The sequence below is a fragment of the Orcinus orca genome, chromosome 4 (assembly GCF_937001465.1).
Source record: "Orcinus orca chromosome 4, mOrcOrc1.1, whole genome shotgun sequence".
Classification (NCBI taxonomy): Eukaryota; Metazoa; Chordata; class Mammalia; order Artiodactyla; family Delphinidae; genus Orcinus; species Orcinus orca.
In genome coordinates this window covers 59,767,207-59,789,876 of record NC_064562.1, presented here as the reverse complement: position 1 = coordinate 59,789,876, position 22,670 = coordinate 59,767,207, and positions in this window count along the sequence as shown.

The following is a 22,670-nucleotide window of genomic DNA, read 5'->3' as shown; positions in this document are numbered from 1 at the left end:
TTTCGGAGACATATAAATCCATAGGTTTTAAGATTCTTACTAGTCAGGTATTTTCTGAGGCGTTCAATATGGGGTGTTGAGTCCACTTCGTTGAGCAAGGAGTAGCTCTGGTCTATTACATATTTGGCTTATGGAACGGTATCTGTGCTCATTTCAATTTCTGGTTTTATGCAGCACCCCAACTCACCTTTCCCCTTAAGCAAGCATAAGTTGGTTTTCTACATTTGAGACCCTGTTCTGTTTTGTAATTCAGTTCCTGTGTAGCCAAGTTTACATTCCGTGTAGTAGTGATATCTTATGATGTTTCTTTTTCTGTGTGACTTATTTCACTTAGAATCATCGTACCTGAATCCACTCATTATGCTGCTACAGGCCTGATGACATAGATTTCATTGCTGAGTGATATTGCATTGTACGTAAGTACCACAACTTCTTTATACATTTTTCGCTTTCTGTGATATTGAACTTGTACCGTAAACGAGGTTCTTGTAAACAGAGCTGTCCCAAAATTTGGGGTGGCTGTTTCTTTTTGATTTTAATTTCCCTAAACTATAGGACCATAATTGGAAGTGCCATAGACTCTGTTGCTTTGTTTTTTGGATGTTTCAGGAAACACCATACACTTCTCCAGAGTGGCTGTTGGCAATTTACATCCCGCCCATCAGCATAAAAAGGCTCCCAGTTCTCCATGGCCTGTCCTGCCTTTCTGGATTTTACACTTTTTTCAGATGGCCCTTTTGACCGGGGGTCAGTGAGACTTCAATGTAGTGCAGATTTCCTTTGCAAGCTTGCTTGGTTTGCCAAAAAGGGCGTATGCGTTTTTTCCTGAATATATTCAGGAAAAAACGCATACGCCCTTTTTGGCCAAGTGCATCATTGTGGACGTTCTGCCTCTTTTCCTATGCGTTTCATGCAATTCCAGTCTACCTCCTGAAATCGGTTTCCTGCATTTCTGCCCCGCTTTCAAGTCCTCTTGGCAGCCTTACTTCAATATATTTTTGGACGATAGCTGTCATTTATAACTCTGCAGGTTTGTGAATGACAGTGCCCCTGAGCTCCTTTCTTCAACTCGCTTTCTTGTGAGCTGGCCGCAACACCGCAAGATTGCTTCAGCCCTAGTGTGGTTCCGGCACGGCACGCTGAGCCTTAGGTTAATTCCTCTTCCTGGTAGGAAATGAGAGTTAAATTTGCCCGTCCAGACACCTCCAGCTAGTCTCTCATTGGTTCTCCCTATTGCTGTTCATCTTCTGCAGATATTGCAAACTGGGCCAAACAGGAGGTTAAACGCACTGACTCTCTAAGTGGGGAGAGTGTTAGTAAAGCGTCTGGAATGTTGCACCCGAGTACCAGGGGAAGAAAACTGAGACACATTTGAACACATTTCCCGATCACACGGTGGATCATACTCTTGGTTCCACATGCATGTTTTAGCTGAAGGAAGAATCCCTTAAACCTGCAGAGTTCAGACCCATGGCATGGGTCCATGCAGTATGACTTCAGAGGGTCTGCATTTGCTCACCGAACCTCAACAATCCTGTCACTGCTGCATTTATGCCGCTGTACACACGCTTGATTCTCTGTCGGAGACATATAAATCCATAGGTTTTAAGATTCTTACTAGTCAGGTACATTCTTAGGCGTTTAATATTGGGTGTTGTGTGCATTTCATTGAGCAAGGAGTAGCTCTGGTCTATTACATATTTGGCTTATGGAACGGTATCTGTGCTCATTTCAATCTCTGGTTTTATGCAGCACCCCAACTCACCTTTCCCCTTAAGCAAGCATACGTTGGTTTTCTACATTTGAGACCCTGTTCTGTTTTGTAATTCAGTTCCTGTGTAGCTAAGTTTACATTCCGTGTAGTAGTGACATCTTATGATGTTTCTTTTTCTCTTTGATTTATTTCACTTAGAATCATCGTACCTGAATCCACTCATTATGCTGCTACGGGCCTGATGACATAGATTTCATTGCTGAGTGATACTGCATTGTACGTAAGTACCACAACTTCTTTATCCATTTTTCACTTTCTGTGATATTGAACTTGTACCGTAAACGAGGTTCTTGTAAACAGAGCCGTCCTGAACATTTGGGTGGCTGTGTTTTTTATTTTAATTTCCCTAAGCTATAGGACCATAAGTGGAAGTGCCCTAGGCTCTGTTGCTTTGTTTTTTAGATGTTTCAGGAAACACCAAACACTTCTCCAGAGTGGCTGTTGGCAATTACATCCCGCCCATCAGCATAACAAGGCTCCCAGTTCTACATGGCCTGTCCTGCCTTTCTGGATTTTACACTTTTTTCAGATGGCCCTTTTGACCGGGAGTCAGTGAGACTTCATTGTAGTGCAGATTTCATTTGCAAGCTTCCTTGATTGGCCAAAAAGGGCGTATGCGTTTTTTCCTGAATATATTCAGGAAAAAACGCATATACCCTTCTTAGCCAAGTGCATCATTGTGGACGTTCTGCCTGTTTTCCTATGCTTTACATGCAATTCCATTCTACCTCCTGAAATCGGTTTCCTGCAATTCTGCCCCGATTTCAAGTCCTCTTGGCAGCCTTACTTCAATATATTTTTGGACGATAGCTCTCATTTATAACTCTGCAGGTTTGTGAATTACAGTGCCCCTGAGCTGCTTTCTTCAACTCACTTTCTTGTGATCTGGCCGCAACACTGCAGGATTGCTTCAGGCCCTAGTGTGGTTCCGGCACGGCATGCTGAGCCTTTGGTTAATTCCTCTTCCTGGTGGGAAATGAGAGTTAAATTTGCCCGTCCAGACACCTCTAGCTAGTCTCGCATTGGTTCACCCTATTCCTGTTCATTTTCCGCAGAAATTGCAAACTTGGGCAAAGAGGAGTTTAAAGGCACTGACTCTCCAAGTGGGGAGAGTGTTAGTAAATCATCTGGAATGTTGCGCCCGAGTACCAGGGGACAAAAACTGAGACACATTTGAACACGTTTCCCGATCACACAGTGGATCGTACTCTGGGTTCCACATGCATGTTTTAGCTGAAGGAAGAATCCCTTAAACCTGGAGAGTTGAGACCCATGGAATGGGTACCATGCAATATGACTTCAAGGGGTCTGCATTTGCTCACCGAACCTCACCAATCCTATCACTGCTGCGTTTATGCCACAGTACACACGCTTGATTCTCTTTCGGAGACATATAAATCCATAGGTTTTAAGATTCTTACTACTCAGGTATATTCTTAGGCGTTTAATATGGGGTGTTGTGTCCTCTTCGTTGAGCAAGGAGTAGCTCTAGTCTATTACATATTTGGCTTATGGAATGGTATCTGTGCTAATTTCAATCTCTGGTTTTATGCAGCACCCCAACTCACCTTTCCCCTTAAGCAAACATAAGTTGGTTTTCTACATTTGAGATCCTCTTCTGTTTTGTAATTCAGTTCCTGTGTAGCCAAGTTTACATTCTGTGTAGTAGTGATATCTTATGATATTTCTTTTTCTGTGTGACTTATTTCACTTAGAATCATCGTACCTGAATCCACTCATTATGCTTCTACGGGCCTGATGACATAGGTTTCATTTCTGAGTGATATTGCATTGTACGTAAGTACCACACCTTCTTTATCCATTTTTCGCTTTCTGTGATATTGAACTTGTACTGTAAACGAGGTTCTTGTAAACAGAGCCTTCCCAAACTTTGGGGTGGCTGTGTCTTTTTGATTTTAATTTCCCTAAGCTATAGGACCATAAGTGGAAGTGTCCTAGGCTCTGTTACTTTGTTTTTGAGGTGTTTCAGGAAACACCATACACTTCTCCAGAGTGGCTGTTGGCAATTTACATCCCGCCCATCAGCATAACAAGGCTCCCAGTTCTCCATGGCCTGTCCTGCCTTTCTGGATTTTACACTTTTCACAGATGGCCCTTCTGAGCGGGGAGCAGTGAGACTTCATTGTAGTGTAGATTTCCTTTGCAAGCTAGCTTGGTTGGCCAAAAAGTGCGTATGCGTTTTTTCCTGAATATATTCAGGAAAAAACGCATACGCCCTTTTTGGCCAAGTGCATCATTGTGGACGTTCTGCCTCTTTTCCTATGCTTTACATGCAATTTCAGTCTACCTCCTGAAATCGGTTTCCTGCAATTCTGCCCCGCTTTCAAGTCCTCTTGGCAGCCTTACTTCAATATATTTTTGGACGATAGCTGTCATTTATAACTCTGCAGGTTTGTGAATGACAGTTCCCCTGAGCTCCTTTCTTCAACTCGCTTTCTTGTGAGCTGGCCGCAACACCGCAGGATTGCTTCAGACCATAGAGTGGTTCCGGCATGGCACGCTGAGCCTTTGGTTAATTCCTGTTCCTGGTGGGAAATGAAAGTTAAATTTGCCCATCCAGACACCTCCAGCTAGTCTCTCATTGGTTCTCAATATTCCTGTTCATCTTCCGCAGAAATTGCAAACTGTGCCAAACAGGAGTTTAAAGGCACTGACTCTCCAAGTGGGGAGAGTGTTAGTAAAGCATCTGGAATGTTGCACCTGAGTACCAGGGGACGAAAACTGAGACACATTTGAACACGTTTCCCGATCACACGGTGGATCATACTCTGGGTTCCACATGCATGTTTTAGCTGAAGCAAGAATCCCTTAAAACTGGAGAGTTGAGACCCATGGAATGGGTACCATGCAATATGACCTCAAAGGGTCTGCATTTGTTCACCGAACCTCACCAATCCTATCACTACTGCGCTTATGCCGCTGTACACACGCTTGATTCTCTTTCAGAGACATATAAATCCATAGGTTTTAAGATTCCTACTAGTCATGTATATTCTTAGGCGTTTAATATGGGGTGTTGAATCCACTTCGTTGAGCAAGGTGTAGCTCTTGTCTATTGCATATTTGGCTTATGGAATGCTATCTGTGCTAATTTCAATCTCTGGTTTTATGCAGCACCCTAACTCACCTTTCCCCTTAAGCAAGCATAAGTTGGTTTTCTACATTTGAGACCCTGTTCTGTTTTGTAATTCAGTTCCTGTGTAGCCAAGTTTACATTCCGTGTAGTAGTGATATCTTATGATGTTTCTTTTTCTGTGTGACTTATTTCACTTAGAATCATCGTACCTGAATCCACTCATTATGCTGCTATGGGCTTGATGACATAGATTTCATTGCTGAGTGATATTGCATTGTACGTAAGTACCACAACTTCTTTATCCATTTTTCGCTTTCTGTGATATTGAACTTGTACCGTAAACGAGGTTCTTGTAAACAGAGCCGTCCCAAACTTTGGGGTGGCTGTGTCTTTTTGATTTTAATTTCCCTAAGCTATAGGACCATAAGTGGAAGTGCCCTAGGCTCTGTTGCTTTGTTTTTTAGATGTTTCAGGAAACACCATACACTTCTCCAGAGTGGCTGTTGGCAATTTACATCCCGCCCATCAGCATAACAAGGCTCCCAATTCTCCATGGCCTGTCCTGCCTTTCTGGATTTTACACTTTTCTCAGATGGCCCTTTTGACCGGGGGGCAGTGAGACTTCATTGTAGTGCAGATTTCCTTTGCAAGCTTGCTTGCTTGGCCAAAAAGGACGTATGCGTTTTTTCCTGAATATATTCAGGAAAAAACTCATACGCCCTTTTTGGCCAAGTGCATCATTGTGGACCTTCTGCCTCTTTTCCAATGCTTTACATGCAATTTCAGTCTACCTCCTGAAATCGGTTTCCTGCAATTCTGCCCCGCTTTCAAGTCCTCTTGGCAGCCTTACTTCAATATATTTTTGGACGATAGCTGTCATTTATAACTCTGCAGGTTTGTGAATGACAGTTCCCCTGAGCTCCTTTCTTCAACTCGCTTTCTTGTGAGCTGGCCGCAACACCGCAGGATTGCTTCAGACCCTAGAGTGGTTCCGGCATGGCACGCTGAGCCTTTGGTTAATTCCTCTTCCTGGTGGGAAATGAGAGTTAAATTTGCCCGTCCAGACACCTCCAGCTAGTCTCTCATTGGTTCTCCCTATTCCTGTTCATCTTCCGCTGAAATTGCAAACTGGGCCAAGAGGAGTTTAAAGGCCCTGACTCTCCAAGTGGGGAGAATGTTAGTAAAGCGTCTGGAATGTTGCACCCGAGTACCAGGGGACAAAAACTGAGACACAATTGAACACGTTTCCCGATCACACGGTGGATCATACTCTGGGTTCCACATGCATGTTTTAGCTGAAGCAAGAATCCCTTAAACCTGGAGAGTTGAGACCCATGGAATGGGTACCATGCAATATGACCTCAAAGGGTTTGCATTTGCTCACCGAATCTCACCAATCCTATCACTACTGCGCTTATGCCACTGTACACACGCTTGATTCTCTTTCAGAGACATATAAATCCATAGGTTTTAAGATTCCTACTAGTCATGTATATTCTCAGGCGTTTAATATGGGGTGTTGAGTCCACTTCGTTGAGCAAGGAGTAGCTCTTGTCTATTGAATATTTGGCTTATGGAACGGTATCTGTGCTAATTTCAATCTCTGGTTTTATGCAGCACCCTAACTCACCTTTCCCCTTAAGCAAGCATAAGTTGGTTTTCTACATTTGAGACCCTGTTCTGCTTTGTAATTCAGTTCCTGTGTAGCCAAGTTTACATTCCGTGTAGTAGTGATATCTTATGATGATTCTTTTTCTGTGTGACTTATTTCACTTAAATCATTGTACCTGAATCCACTCATTATGCTGCTATGGGCTTGATGACATAGATTTCTTTGCTGAGTGATATTGCATTGTACGTAAGTACCACAACTTCTTTATCCATTTTTCGCTTTCTGTGATATTGAACTTGTACCGTAAAGGAGGTTCTTGTAAACAGAGCCGTCCCAAACTTTGGGGTGGCTGTGTCTTTTTGATTTTAATTTCCCTAAGCTATAGGACCATAAGTGGAAGTGCCCTAGGCTCTGTTGCTTTGTTTTTTAGATGTTTCAGGAAACACCATACACTTCTCCAGAGTGGCTGTTGGCAATTTACATCTCGCCCATCAGCATAACAAGTCTCCCAGTTTTCCATGGCCTGTCCTGCCTTTCTGGATTTTATACTTTTTTCAGATGGTCCTTTTGACCAGGTGGCAGCGAGACTTCATTGTATTGCAGATTTCCTTTGCAAGCTTGCTTGGTTTGCCAAAAAGGGCGTATGCGTTTTTTCCTGAATATATTCAGGAAAAAACGCATACGCACTTTTTGGCCAAGTGCATCATTGTGGACGTTCTGCCTCTTTTCCAATGCTTTACATGCAATTCCAGTCTACCTCCTGAAATCGGTTTCCTGCAATTCTGCCCCACTTTCAGTTTCTCTTGGCAGCCTTACTTCAATATATTTTTGGACGATAGCTGTCATTTATAACTCTGCAGGTTTGTGAATTGCAGTGCCCCTGAGCTCCTTTCTTCAACTCGCTTTTTTGTGAGCTGGCCGCAAAGCCGCAGGATTGCTTCAGGCCCTAGTGTGGTTCTGGCATGGCACGCTGAGCCTTTGGTTAATTCCTCTTCCTGGTGGGAAATGAGAGTTAAATTTGCCCGTCCAGACACCTCCAGCTAGTCTCTCATTGGTTCTCCCTATTCCTGTTCATTTTCCGCAGAAATTGTAAACTGGGCCATACAGGAGTTTAAATGCACTGACTCTCCAAGTGGGGTGAGTTTTAGTAAAGCTTCTGGAATGTTCTGCCCGAGTACCAGGTGATGAAAACTGACAAACATTTGAACACGTTTCCCGATCACACGGTGGATCATACTCTGGGTTCCACATGCATGTTTTAGCTGAAGGAAGAATCCCTTAAACCTGGAGAGTTGAGACCCATGGAATGGGTACCATGCAATATGACTTCAAAGGGTCTGCATTTGCTCACCGAACCTCACCAGTCCTATCACTGCTGCCTTTATGCCACTGTACACACGCTTGATTCTCTTTCGGAGACATATAAATCCGTAGGTTTTAAGATTGTTACTAGTCAGGTATATTCTTAGGCGTTTAATATTGTGTGTTGAGTCCACTTCGTTGAGCAAGGAGTAGCTCTTGTCTATTACATATTTGGCTTATGGAACGGTATCTGTGCTAATTTCAATCTCTTGTTTTATGCAGCACACCAACTCACCTTTCCCCTTAAGCAAGCATAAGTTGGTTTTCTACATTTGAGACCCTGTTCTGTTTTGTAATTCAGTTCCTGTGTATCCAAGATTTCATTCCGTGTATTATTGATATCTTATGATATTTCTTTTTCTTTGTGACTTATTTCACTTAGAATCATCGTACCTGAATCCACTCATTATGCTGCTTCAGGCCAGATGACATAGATTTCATTGCTGAGTGATATTGCATTGTACGTAAGTACCACAACTTCTTTATCCATTTTTCACTTTCTGTGATATTGAACTTGTACCGTAAACGAGGTTGTGTAAACAGAGCCGTCCCAAAATTTGGGGTGGCTGTGTCTTTTTGACTTTAATTTCCCTAAGCTATAGGACCATAAGTGGAAGTGCCCTAGGCTCTGTTGCTTTGTTTTGTAGATGTTTCAGGAAACATAATACACTTCTCCAGAGTGGCTGTTGGCAATTTACATCACGCCCATCAGCATAACAAGGCTCCCAGTTCTCCATGGCCTGTCCTGCCTTTCTGGATTTTACACTTTTTTCAGATGGCCCTTTTGACCGGGGGGAAGTGAGACTTCATTGTAGTGCAGATTTCCTTTGCAAGCTTGCTTGGTTGGCCAAAGAGGGCGTATGCGTTTTTTCCTGAATATATTCAGGAAAAAACGCATACGCCCTCTTTGGCCAAGTGCATCATTGTGGACGTTCTGCCTCTTTTCCTATGCTTTACATGCAATTCCAGTCTACCTCCTGAAATCGGTTTCCTGCAATTCTGCTCCGCATTCAAGTCCTCTTGGCAGCCTTATTTCAATATATTTTTGGACGATAGCTGTCATTTATAACTCTGCAGTTTTGTGAATGACAGTGCCCCTGAGCTCCTTTCTTCAACTCTCTTTCTTGTGAGCTGGCCGCAACACCGCAAGATTGCTTCAGGCCCTAGTGTGCTTCCAGCAATGCACGCTTAGCCTTTGGTTAAATCCCCTTCCTGGTGGGAAATGAGAGTTAAATTTGCCCGTCCAGACACCTCCAGCTAGTCTCTCATTGGTTTTCCCTATTCCTGTTCATTTTCCGCAGAAATTGCAAACTGGGCCAAACAGGAGTTTAAAGGCACTGACTCTCCAAGTGGGGAGAATGTTAGTAAAGCGTCTGGAATGTTGCACCCGAGTACCAGGGGGCGAAAAGTAAGACACATTTGAACACGTTTCCTGATCACACGGTGGATCATACTCTGGGTTCCACATGCATGTTCTAGCTGAAGGAAGAATCCCTTAAACCTGGTGAGTTGAGACCAATGGAATGGGTACCATGCAATATGAATCCAAAGGGTCTGCATTTGCTCACCGAACCTCACCAATCCTATCACTGCTGTGTTTATGCCGCTGTACACACGCTTGATTCTCTTTCGGAGACATATAAATCCATAGGTTTTAAGATTCTTACTAGTCAGGTATATTCTTAGGCATTTAATATGGGGTGTTGAGTCCACTTCGTTGAGCAAGGAGTAGCTCTTGCCTATTACATATTTGGCTTATGGAACGGTATCTGTGCTAATTTCAATCTCTGGTTTTATGCAGCACCCCAACTCACCTTTCCCCTTAAGCAAGCATAAGTTGGTTTTCTATATTTGTGACACTGTTCTGTTTTGTAATTCAGTTCCTGTGTAGCCAAGTTTATATTCCGTGTATTAGTGATATCTTATGATGTTTCTTTTTCTGTGTGACTTATTTCACTTAGAATCATCGTACCTGAATCCACTCATTATGCTGCTATGGGCCTGATGACATAGATTTCATTGCTGAGTGACATTGCATTGTACGTAAGTACCACAACTTCTTTATCCATTTTTCGCTTTCTGTGATATTGAACTTGTACCGTAAACGAGGTTGTGTAAACAGAGCCATCCCAAAATTTGGGGTGCCTGTGTCTTTTTGATTTTAATATCCCTAAGCTATAGGACCATAAGTGGAAGTGCCCTAGGCTCTGTTGCTTTGTTTCTTAGATGTTTCAGGAAACACCATACACTTCTCCAGAGTGGCTGTTGGCAATTTACATCTCGCCCATCAGCATAACAAGGCTCCCAGTTCTCCATGACCTGTCCTGCCTTTCTGGATTTTACACTTTTCTCAGATGGCCCTTTTGACCGGGGGGCAGTGAGACTTCATTGTAGTGCAGATTTCCTTTGCAAGCTTGCTTGGTTGGCCAAAAAGGGCGTATGCGTTTTTTCCTGAATATATTCATGAAAAAACGTATACGCCCTTTTTGGCCAAGTGCATCATTGTGGACCTTCTGCCTGTTTTCCTATGCTTTACATGCAATTCCAGTCTAACTCCTGAAATCGATTTCCTGCAATTCTGCCCCGCATTCAAGTCCTCTTGGCAGTCTTACTTCAATATATTTTTGGACGATAGCTGTCTTTTATAACTCTGCAGGTTTGTGAATTACAGTGCCCCTGAGCTCCTTTCTTCAACTCGCTTTCTTGTGAGCTGGCCGCAACACCGCAGGATTGCTTCAGGCCCTAGTGTGCTTCCGGGCCGGCACACTTAGCCTTTGGTTAAATCCTCTTCCTGGTGGGAAATGAGAGTTAAATTTGCCCGTCCAGACACCTCCAGCTAGTCTCTCATTGGTTCTCCCTATTCCTGTTCATTTTCCGCAGAAATTGCAAACTGGGCCAAACAGGCGTTTAAAGGCACTGACTCTCCAAGTGGGGAGAGTGTTAGTAAAGCATCTGGAATGTTGCACGCGAGTACCAGGGGACGAAAACTGAGACACATTTGAACACGTTTCCCGATGACACGTTGGATCATGATCTGTGTTCCACATGCATGTTTTAGCTGAAGGAAGAATCCCTTAAACCTGGAGAGTTGAGACCCATGGAATGGGTACCATGCAAAATGACTTCAAAGGGTCTGCATTTGCTCACCGAACCTCACCAATCCTATCACTGCTGCGTTTATGCCGCTGTACGCACGCTTGATTATCTTTCGGAGACATAGAAATCCATAGATTTTAATATTCTTACTAGTCAGGTATATTCTTAGGCGTTAAATATGGCGTCTTGAGTCCACTTCGTTGAGCAAGGAGTAGCTCTTGTTTATAACATATTTGGTTTATGGAACGGTATCTGTGCTAATTTCAATCTCTGGTTTTATGCAGCACCCCGACTCACCTTTCTCCTTAAGCAAGCATAAGTTGGTTTTCTACATTTGAGACCCTGTTCTGTTTTGTAATTCAGTTCCTGTGTAGCCAAGTTTACATTCCGTGTAGTAGTGATATCTTATGATGTTTCTTTTTCTGTATGACTTATTTCACTTAGAATCATCGTACCTGAATCCACTCATTATGCTGCTACGGGCCTGATGACATAGATTTCATTGCTGAGTGATATTGCATTGTACATAAGTACCACAACTTCTTTATCCATTTTTCGCTTTCTGTGAGATTGAACTTGTACCGTAAACGAGGTTGTGTAAACAGAGCCGTCCCAAAATTTGGTGTTGCTGTTTTTTTTTTATTTTAATTTCCCTAAGCTATAGGACCATAAGTGGAAGTGCCCTAGGCTCTGTTGCTTTGTTTCTTAGATGTTTCAGGAAACACCATACACTTCTTCAGAGTGGCTGTTGGCAATTTTCATCCCGCACTTCAGCAGGACAAGGCTCCCAGTTGTCCACGGACTGTCCTGCCTTTCTGGATTTTACACTTTTTTCAGATGTCCCTTTTGACCGGGGAGCAGTGAGACTTCATTGTAGTGCAGATTTCCTTTGCAAGCTTGCTTGGTTGGCCAAAAAGGGCGTATTGGTTTTTTCCTGAATATATTCAGGAAAAAACGCATACACCATTTTTGGCCAAGTGCATCATTGTGCACGTTCTGCCCCTTTTCCTATGCTTTACATGCAATTCCAGTATACCTCCTGAAATAGGTTTCCTGCAATTCTGCCCCGCTTTCAAGTCCTCTTGGCAGCCTTACTTCAATATATTTTTGGACAATAGCTGTCATTTATAACTCTGCATGTTTGTGAATTACAGTGCCCCTGAGCTCCTTTCTTCAACTCGATTTCTTGTGAGCTGGCCGCAACACCGCAGGATTGCTTCAGACCCTAGAGTGGTTCCGGCATGACACGCTGAGCGTTTGGTTAATTCCTCTTCCTGGTGTGAAATGAGAGTTAAATTTGCCCGTCCAGACACCTCCAGCTAGTCTCTCATTGCTTCTCCCTATTCCTGTTCATTTTCCGCAGAAATTGCAAACTGGGCCAAACAGGAGGTTAAAGGCACTGACTCTCCAAGTGGGGAGAGTGTTAGTAAAGCGTCTGGAATGTTGCACCTGAGTACCAGGGGACGAAAACTACGACACATTTGAACACGTTTCCCGATCACACGGTGGATCATACTCTGGGTTCCACATGCATATTTTAACTGAAGGAAGAATCCCTTAAACCTGGAGAGTTGAGACCCATGGAATGCGTAATATGCAATATGACCTCAAAGGGTCTGCATTTGCTCACCGAACCTCACCAATCCTATCACTGCTGCATTTACGCTGCTGTACACATGCTTGATTCTCTTTCGGAGACATATAAATCCATAGGTTTTTAGATTATTACTAGTCAGGTATATTCTTAGGCGTTTAATATGGGGTGTTCAGTCCACTTCGTTGAGCAAGGTGTAGCTCTTGTCTATTACATATTTGGCTTATGGAACGGTATCTGTGCTAATTTCAATCTCTGGTTTTATGCAGCACCCCAACTCACCTTTCCCCTTAAGCAAGCATAAGTTGGTGTTCTACATTTGAGACCCTGTTCTGTTTTGTAATTCAGTTGCTGTGTAGCCAAGTTTACATTCCGTGTAGTAGTGATATCTTATCATGTTTCTTTTTCTGTGTGACTTATTTCACTTAGAATCATCGTACCTGAATCCACCCATTATGCTGCTACGGGCCTGATGACATAGATTTCATTGCTGAGAGATATTGCATTGTACGTAAGTACCACAACTTCTTTATCCATTTTTCGCTTTCTGTGATATTGAACTTGTACCGTAAATGAGGTTCTTGTAAACAGAGCCGTCCCAAACTTTGGGGTGGCTGTGTCTTTTTTATTTTAATTTCCCTAAGCTATAGGACCATAAGTAGATGTGCCCTAGGCTCTGTTGCTTTGTTTTGTAGATGTTTCAGGAAACACCATACACTTCTCCAGAGTGGCTGTTGGCAATTTACATCCCGCCCATCAGCATAACAAGGCTCCCAGTTCTCCATGGCCTGTCCTGATTTCTGGATTTTACACTTTTTTCACATGGCCCTTTTGACCGGGGGGCAGTGAGACTTCATTGTAGTGCAGATTTCCTTTGCAAGCTTGCTTGGTTGGCCAAAAAGGGCGTATGCGTTTTTTCCTGCATACATTCAGGAAAAAACGCATACGCACTTTTTGGCCAAGTGCATCATTGTGGACGTTCTGCCTCTTTTCCTATGCTTTACATGCAATTCCAGTCTACCTGCTGAAATCGGTTTCCTGCAATTCTGCCCCGCTTTCAAGTCCTCTTGGCAGCCTTACTTCAATATATTTTTGGACGATATCTGTCATTTATAACTCTGCAGGTTTGTGAATGACAGTGTCCCTGAGCTCCTTTCTTCAACTCGCTTTCTTGTGAGCCTGCTGCAACACTGCAGGATTGCTTCAGGACCTAGTGTGGTTCCGGGATGGCACGCTGAGACTTTGGTTAATTCCTCTTCCTGGTGGGAAATGAGAGTTAAATTTGCCCGTCCAGACACCTCCAGCTAGTCTCTCATTGGTTCTGCCTATTCCTGTTCATTTTCCGCAGAAATTGCAAACTGGGCAAAACAGGAGTTTAAAGGCACTGACTCTCCAAGTGGGGAGAGTGGCAGTAAAGCGTCTGGAATGTTTCAGCCGAGTACCAGGGAATGAAAACTGAGACACATTTGAACACATTTCTCGATCACACGGTGGATCATACTCTGGGATCCACATGCATGTTTTAGCTGAAGGAAGAATCCCTTAAAGCTGGAGAGTTGAGACCCATGGAATGGGTACCATGCAATATGATTTCAAAGGGTCTGCATTTGCTCACTGAATCTCAACAATCCTATCACTGCTTCGTTTATGCCACTGTACACACGCTTGATTCTCTTTCGGAGACATATAAATCCATAGGTTTTAAGATTCTTACTAGTCAGGTATTTTCTTAGCCGTTTAATATGGGGTGTTGAGTCCACTTCGTTGAGCAAGGAGTAGCTCTTGTCTATTACATATTTGGCTTATGGAACGGTATCTGTGCTAATTTCAATCTCTGGTTTTATGCAGCTCCCCAACTCACCTTTCTCCTTAAGCAAGCATAAGTTGGTTTTCTACAGTTGAGACCCTGTTCTGTTTTGTAATTCAGTTCCTGTGTAGCCAAGTTTACATTCCGTGTATTAATGATATCTTATAATGTTTCATTTTCGGTGTGACTTATTTCATTTAGAATCATCGTACCTGAATCCATTCATTATGTTGCTACGGGCCTGATGACATAGATTTCATTGCTGAGTGATATTGCATTGTACGTAAGTACCACAACTTCTTTATCCATTTTTCGCTTTCTTCGATATTGAACTTGTACCGTAAACGAGGTTCTTGTAAACAGAGCCGGCCCAAATTTTGGGGTGGCTGTGTCTTTTTGATTTTAATTTCCCTAAGCTATAGGACCATAATTGGAAGTGCCCTAGGCTCTGTTGCTTTGTTTTTTAGATGTTTCAGGAAACACCATACACTTCTCCAGAGTGGCTGTTGGCAATTTACATCGTGCCCATCAGCATAACAAGGCTCCCAGTTCTCCATGGCCTGTCCTGCTTCTCTGGATTTTACACTTTTTTCAGATGGCCCTTTAGACCGGGGGGCAGTGAGACTTCATTTTAGTGCAGATTTCCTTTGCAAGCTTGCTTGCTTGGCCAAAAAGTGCGTATGCGTTTTTTCCTGAATATATTCTGGAAAAAACGCATACGCCCTTTTTGGCCAAGTGCATCATTGTGGACGTTCTGCCTCTTTTCCTATGCTTTACATGCAATTCCAGTCTACCTCCTGAAATCGGTTTCCTGCAATTCTGCCCCGCTTTCAAGTCCTCTTGGCAGCCTTACTTCAATATATTTTTGGACGATAGCTGACATCTATAACTCTGCAGGTTTGTGAATTACAGTGCCCCTGAGCTCCTTTCTTCAACTTGCTTTCTTGTGAGCAGGCCGCAACACCGCAGGATTGCTTCAGGCCCTAGTGAGGTTCCGGCATGGCACGCTGAGCCTTTGGTTAATTCCTCTTCCTGGTGGGAAATGAGAGTTAAATTTGCCGGTCCAGACACCTCCATGTAGTCTCTCATGGGTTCTCCCTATTCCTGTTCATTTTCCGCAAAATTGCAAACTGGGACAAACAGGAGGTTAAAGGCACTGACTCTCCAAGTGGGGAGAGTGTTAGTAAAGTGTCTGGAATGTTGGACCCGAGTATCAGGGGTCAAAAACTGAGACACATTTGAACACGTTTCCCGTTCACACGGTGGATCATACTCTGGGTTCCACATGCATGTTTTAGCTGAAGGAAGAATCCCTTAAACCTGGAGAGTTGAGACCCATGGAATGGGTACCATGCAATATGACTTCAAAGGGTCTGCATTTGCTCACCGAACCTCACCCATCCTATCACTACTGTGTTTATGCCGCTGTACACACGCTTGATTCTCTTTCGGAGATATATAAATCCATAGGTTTTAAGATTACTAGTCAGGTATATTCTTAGGCGTTTAATATGGGGTGTTGAGTCCACTTCGTTGAGCAAGGAGTAGCTCTGGTCTATTACATATTTGGCTTATGGAATGGTATCTGTGCTCATTTCAATCTCTGGTTTTATGCAGCACCCCAACTCACCTTTCCCCTTAAGCAAGCATAAGTTGGTTTTCTACATTTGAGACCCTGTTCTGTTTTGTAATTCAGTTCCTGTGTAGCCAAGTTTACATTCCGTGTAGTAGTGATATCTTATGATGTTTCTTTTTCTGTGTGACTTATTTCACTTAGAATCATCGTACCTGAATCCACTCATTATGCTGCTATGGGCCTGATGACATAGATTTCATTGCTGAGTGATATTGCATTGTACGTAAGTACCACAACTTCTTTATCCATTTTTCGCTTTCTGTGATATTGAACTTGTACCGTAAACGAGGTTCTTGTAAACAGAGCTGTCCCAAACATTGGGGTGGCTGTGTCTTTTTGATTTTAATTTCCCTAACCTATAGGACCATAAGTGGAAGTGCCCTAGGCTCTGTTGCTTTGTTTTTTAGATGTTTCAGGAAACACCATACACTTCTCCAGAGTGGCTGTTGGCAATTTACATCCCGCCCATCAGCATAACAAGGCTCCCAGTTCTCCATGGCCTGTCCTGCCTTTCTGGATTTTACACTTTTTTCAGATGGCCCTTTTAACCAGGGGGAAATGAGATTTCATTGTAGTGCAGATTTTTTTGCAAGCTTGCTTGGTTGGCCAAAAACTGCGTATGCGTTTTTTCCTGAATATATTTAGGAAAAAACGCATACGCCCTTTTTGGCCAAGTGCATCATTGTGGACGTTCTGCCTCTTTTCCTATGCTTTACATGCAATTCCAGTCTACCTCCTGAAATCGGTTTCCTGCAATTCTGCCCCAATTTCAAGTCCTCTTGGCAGCCTTACTTCAATATATTTTTGGACGATAGCTGTCATTTATAACTCTGCACGTTTGTGAATGACAGTGCCCCTGAGCTCCTTTCTTCAACTCGCTTTCTTGTGAGCTGGCCGCAACACCGCAGGATTGCTTCAGGCCCTAGTGTGCTTCCGGCATGGCACGCTGAGCCTTTGGTTAATTCCTGTTCCTGGTGGGCAATGAGAGTTAAATTTGCCCGTCCAGACACCTCCAGCTAGTGTCTCATTGGTTCTCCCTATTCCTGTTCATCTTCCGCAGACATTGCAAACTGGGCCAACAGGAGTTTAAAGGCCCAGACTCTCCAAGTCAGGAGAGTATTAGTAAAGCGTCTGGAATGTTGCACCCGAGTACCAGGGGACTTAAACTGAGACACATTTAAACACGTTTCCCGATCACACGGTGGATCATGATCTGTGTTCCACATGCATGTTTTAGATGAAGGAAGAATCCCTTAAACCTGGAGAGTTGAGACCCATGGAATGGGTACCATGCAATATGACTTCAAAGGGTCTGCATTTGCTCACCGAACCTCACCAATCCTATCACTGCTGTGTTTATGCTGCTGTACACACACTTGATTCTCTTTCAGAGATATATAAATCCACAGGTTTTAAGATTCTTACTAGTCAGGTATATTCTTAGGCGTTTAATATGGGGTGTTGAGTCCACTTCGTTGAGCAAGGAGTAGCTCTTGTCTATTACATATTTGGCTTATGGAACGGTATCTGTGCTAATTTCAATCTCTTGTTTTATGCAGCACCCCAACTCACCTTTGCCCTTAAGCAAGCATAAGTTGGAGTTCTACATTTGAGACACTGTTCTGTTGTGTAATTCAGTTCCTGTGTAGCCAAGTTTACATTCCATGTAGTAGTGATATCTTATGATGTTTCTTTTTCTCTGTGACTTATTTCACTTAGAATCATCGTACCTGAATCCACTCATTATGCTGCTACAGGCCTGATGACATAGATTTCTTTGCTGAGTGATATTGCATTGTACATATGTACCACAACTTCTTTATCCATTTTTCGCTTTTTGTGATATTGAACTTGTACCGTAAACGAGGTTCATGTAAACAGAGCCGTCCCAAACTTTGGGGTGGCTGTGTGTTTTTGATTTTAATTTCCCTAAGCTATAGGACCATAAGTGGAAGTGCCCTAGGCTCTGTTGCTTTTTTTTTTGGATGTTTCAGGAAACACCATACACTTCTCAAGAGTGGCTGTTGGCAATTTACATCCCGCCCATCAGCATAACAAGGCTCCCATTTCTCCATGGCCTGTCATGCCTTTCTGGATTTTACACTTTTTTCACATGTCCCTTTTGACCAGGGGGCAGTGAGACTTCATTGTAGTGCAGATTTCCTTTGCAAGCTTGCTTGGTTGGCCAAAAAGGGCGTATGCGTTTTTTCCTGAATATATTCAGGAAAAAACGCATACGCCCTTTTTGGCCAAGAGCATCACTGTGGACGTTCTGCCTCTTTTCCTATGCTTTACATGCAATTCCAGTCTACCTCCTGAAATCGGTTTCCTGCAATTCTGCCCCGCTTTCAAGTCCTCTTGGCAGCCTTACTTCAATATATTTTTGGACGATAGCTCTCATTTATAACTCTGCAGCTTTGTGAATGACAGTGCCCCTGAGCTCCTTTCTTCAACTCGCTTTCTTGTGAGCTGGCCGCAAAGCCGCAGGATTGCTTCAGGCCCTAGTGTGGTTCCGGCACGGCACGCTGAGCCTTTGGTTAATTCCTGTTCCTGGTTGGAAATGAGAGTTAAATTTGCCCGTCCAGACACCTCCAGCTAGTCTCTCATTGGTTCTCCCTATTCCTGTTCATCTTCCGCAGAAATTGCAAAGTGGGCCAAACAGGAGGTTAAAGGCACTGACTCTCCAAGCGGGGAGAGTGTTAGTAAGGCGTCTGGAATGTTGCACCCGAGTACCAGGGGACGAAAACTGAGACACATTTGAACCCATTTCCCAATCACACGGTGGATCATACTCTGGGTTCCACATGCATGTTTTAGCTGAAGGAAGTATCTCTTCAACCTGGAGAGTTGAGACCCATGGAATGGGTACCATGCAATATGACTTCAAAGGGTCTCAATTTGCTCACCGAACCTCACCAGTCCTATCACTGTTGCGTTTTTGCCACTGTACACATGCTTGATTCTCTTTCGGAGACATATAAATCCATAGGTTTTAAGATTCTTTCTAGTCAGGTATATTCTTAGGCGTTTAATATGGGGTGTTGTGTCCACTTCGTTGAGCAAGGAGTAGCTCTTGTCTATTACATATTTGGCTTATGGAATGGTATCTGTGCTAATTTCAATCTCTGGTTTTATGCAGCACCCCAACTCACCTTTCCCCTTAAGCAAGCATAAGTTGGTTTTCTACATTTGAGACCCTGTTCTGTTTTGTAATTCAGTTCCTGTGTAGCCAAGTTTACATTCCGTTTATTAGTGATACCTTATGATGTTTCTTTTTCTGTATGAATTATTTCACTTAGAATCATCGTACGTGAATCCACTCATTATGCTGCTACAGACCTGATGACATAGATTTCATTGCTGAGTGATATTGCATTTTACGTAAGTACCACATCTTCTTTATCCATTTTTCGCTTTCTGTGATATTGAACTTGTACCGTAAACAATGTTCTTTTTTTTTCTTTTTCAAAATGATATTCTTGTAAACAGAGCCGTCCCAAACTTTGGGGTGGCTGTGTCTTTTTGATTTTAATTTCCCTAAACTATAGGACCATAAGTGGAAGTGCCCTAGGCTCTGTTGCTTTGTTTTTTACATGTTTCAGGAAACACCATACACTTCTCCAGAGTGGCTGTTGGCAATTTACATCCCGCCCATCAGCATAACAAGGCTCCCAGTTCTCCATGGCCTGTCCTGCCTTTCTGGATTTTACATTTTTTTCAGATGGCCCTTTTGACAGGGGGGCAGTGAGACTTCATTGTAGTGCCGATTTCCTTTGCAAGCTTTCTTGGTTGGCCAAAAAGTTCGTATGCGTTTTTTCATGAATATATTCAGGAGAAAAGCATACACCCTTTTTGTCCAAGTGCATCATTGTGGACGTTCTGCCTCTTTTCCTATGCTTTACATTCAGTTCCAGTCTACGTCCTGAAATCGGTTTCCTGCAATTCTGCCCCGCTTTCAAGTCCTCTTGGCAGACTACTTCAATATATTTTTGGAGGAGAGCTGTCATTTATAACTCTGCAGGTTTGTGAATTACAGTGCCCCTGAGCTCCTTTCTTCAACTCGCTTTCTTGTAAGCTGGCCGCAACACCGCAAGAATTCTTCAGGCCCTAGTGTGGTTCCGGCACGGCACGTTGAGCCTTTGGTTAATTCCTCTTCCTGGTGGGAAATGAGAGTTAAATTTGCCAGTCCAGACACCTCCAGCTAGTCTCTCATTGGTTCTCCCTATTGCTGTTCATCTTCTGCAGATATTGCAAACTGGGCCAAACAGGAGGTTAAACGCACTGACTCTCTAAGTGGGAAGAGTGTTAGTAAAGCGTCTGGAATGTTGCACCCGAGTACCAGGGGAAGAAAACTGAGAGACATTTGAACACATTTCCTGATCACACGGTGGATCATACTCTGGGTTCCACATGCATGTTTTAGCTGAAGGAAGAATCCCTTAAACCTGCAGAGTTGAGACCCATGGAATGGGTACCATGCAGTCTTACTTCAGAGGGTCTGCATTTGCTCACCGAACCTCACCAATCCTGTCACTGCTGCGTTTATGCCGCTGTACACACGCTTGATTCTCTTTCGGAGACATATAAATCGATAGGTTTTCAGATTCTTACCAGTCAGGTATATTCTTAGGCTTTTAATATGGGGTGTTGAGTCCACTTCGTTGAGCAAGGAGTAGCTCTTGTCTATTACATAGTTGGCTTATGGAAGGGTATCTGTGCTAATTTCAATCTCTGGTTTTATGCAGCACCCCAACTCACCTTTCCCCTTAAGCAAGCATAAGTTGGTTTTCTACATTTGAGACCCTGTTCTGTTTTGTAATCCAGTTCCTGTGTAGCCAAGTTTACATTCCGTGTAGTAGTGACATCTTATGATGTTTCTTTTTCTCTTTGATTTATTTCACTTAGAATCATCGTACCTGAATCCACTCATTATGCTGCTACGGGCCTGATGACATAGATTTCATTGCTGAGTGATACTGCATTGTACGTAAGTACCACAACTTCTTTATCCATTTTTCACTTTCTGTGATATTGAACTTGTAGGGTAAACGAGGTTCTTGTAAACAGAGCCGTCCTGAACATTTGGGTGGCTGTGTTTTTGATTTTAATTTCCCTAAGCTATAGGACCATAAGTGGAAGTGCCCTAGGCTCTGTTGCTTTGTTTTTTGGATGTTTCAGGAAACACCAAACACTTCTCCAGAGTGGCTGTTGGCAATTACATCCCGCCCATCAGCATAACAAGGCTCCCAGTTCTAAATGGCCTGTCCTGCCTTTGTGGATTTTACACTTTTTTCATATGGCTCTTTTGACCGGGGGTCAGTGAGACTTCATTGTAGTGCAGATTTCATTTGCAAGCTTCCTTGATTGGCCAAAAAGGGCGTATGCGTTTTTTCCTGAATATATTCAGGAAAAAACGCATATGCCCTTCTTAGCCAAGTGCATCATTGTGGACGTTCTGCCTCTTTTCCTATGCTTTACATTCAATTCCAGTCTACCTCCTGAAATCGGTTTCCTGCAATTCTGCCCCGCTTTCAAGTCCTCTTGGCAGCCTTACTTCAATATATTTTTGGACGATAGCTGTCATTTATAACTCTGCAGGTTCCTGAATGACAGTTCCCCTGAGCTCCTTTCTTCAACTCGCTTTCTTGTGAGCTGGCCGCAACACCGCAGGATTGCTTCAGACCCTAGAGTGGTTCCGGCATGGCACGCTGAGCCTTTGGTTAATTCCTCTTCCTGGTGGGAAATGAAAGTTAAATTTGCCCGTCCAGACACCTCCAGCTAGTCTCTCATTGGTTCTCAATATTCCTGTTCATCTTCCGCAGAAATTGCAAACTGGGCCAAGAGGAGTTTAAAGGCCCTGAGTCTCCAAGTGGGGAGAATGTTAGTAAAGCGTCTGGAATGTTGCACCCGAGTACCAGGGGACAAAAACTGAGACACATTTGAACACATTTCCCGATCACACGGTGGATCATACTCTGGGTTCCACATGCATGTTTTAGCTGAAGCAAGAATCCCTTAAACCTGGAGAGTTGAGACCCATGGAATGGGTACCATGCAATATGACCTCAAAGGGTCTGCATTTGCTCACCTAACCTCACCAATCCTATCACTACTGCGCTTATGCCGCTGTACACACGCTTGATTCTCTTTCAGAGACATATAAATCCATAGGTTTTAAGATTCTTACTAGTCATGTATATTCTTAGGCGTTTAATATGGGGTGTTGAGTCCACTTCGTTGAGCAAGGAGTAGCTCTTGTCTATTGCATATTTGGCTTATGGAACGGTATCTGTGCTAATTTCAATCTCTGGTTTTATGCAGCACCCTAACTCACCTTTCCCCTTAAGCAAGCATAAGTTGGTTTTCTACATTTGAGACCCTGTTCTGCTTTGTAATTCAGTTCTTGTGAAGCCAAGTTTACATTCCGTGTAGTAGTGATATCTTATGATGTTTCTTTTTCTGTGTGACTTATTTCACTTAGAATCATCATACCTGAATCCACTCATTATGCTGCTATGGGCTTGATGACATAGATTTCTTTGCTGAGTGATATTGCATTGTACGTAAGTACCACAACTTCTTTATCCATTTTTCGCTTTCTGTGATATTGAACTTGTACCGTAAACGATGTTCTTGTAAACAGAGCCGTCCCAAACTTTGGGGTGGCTGTGTCTTTTTGATTTTAATTTCCC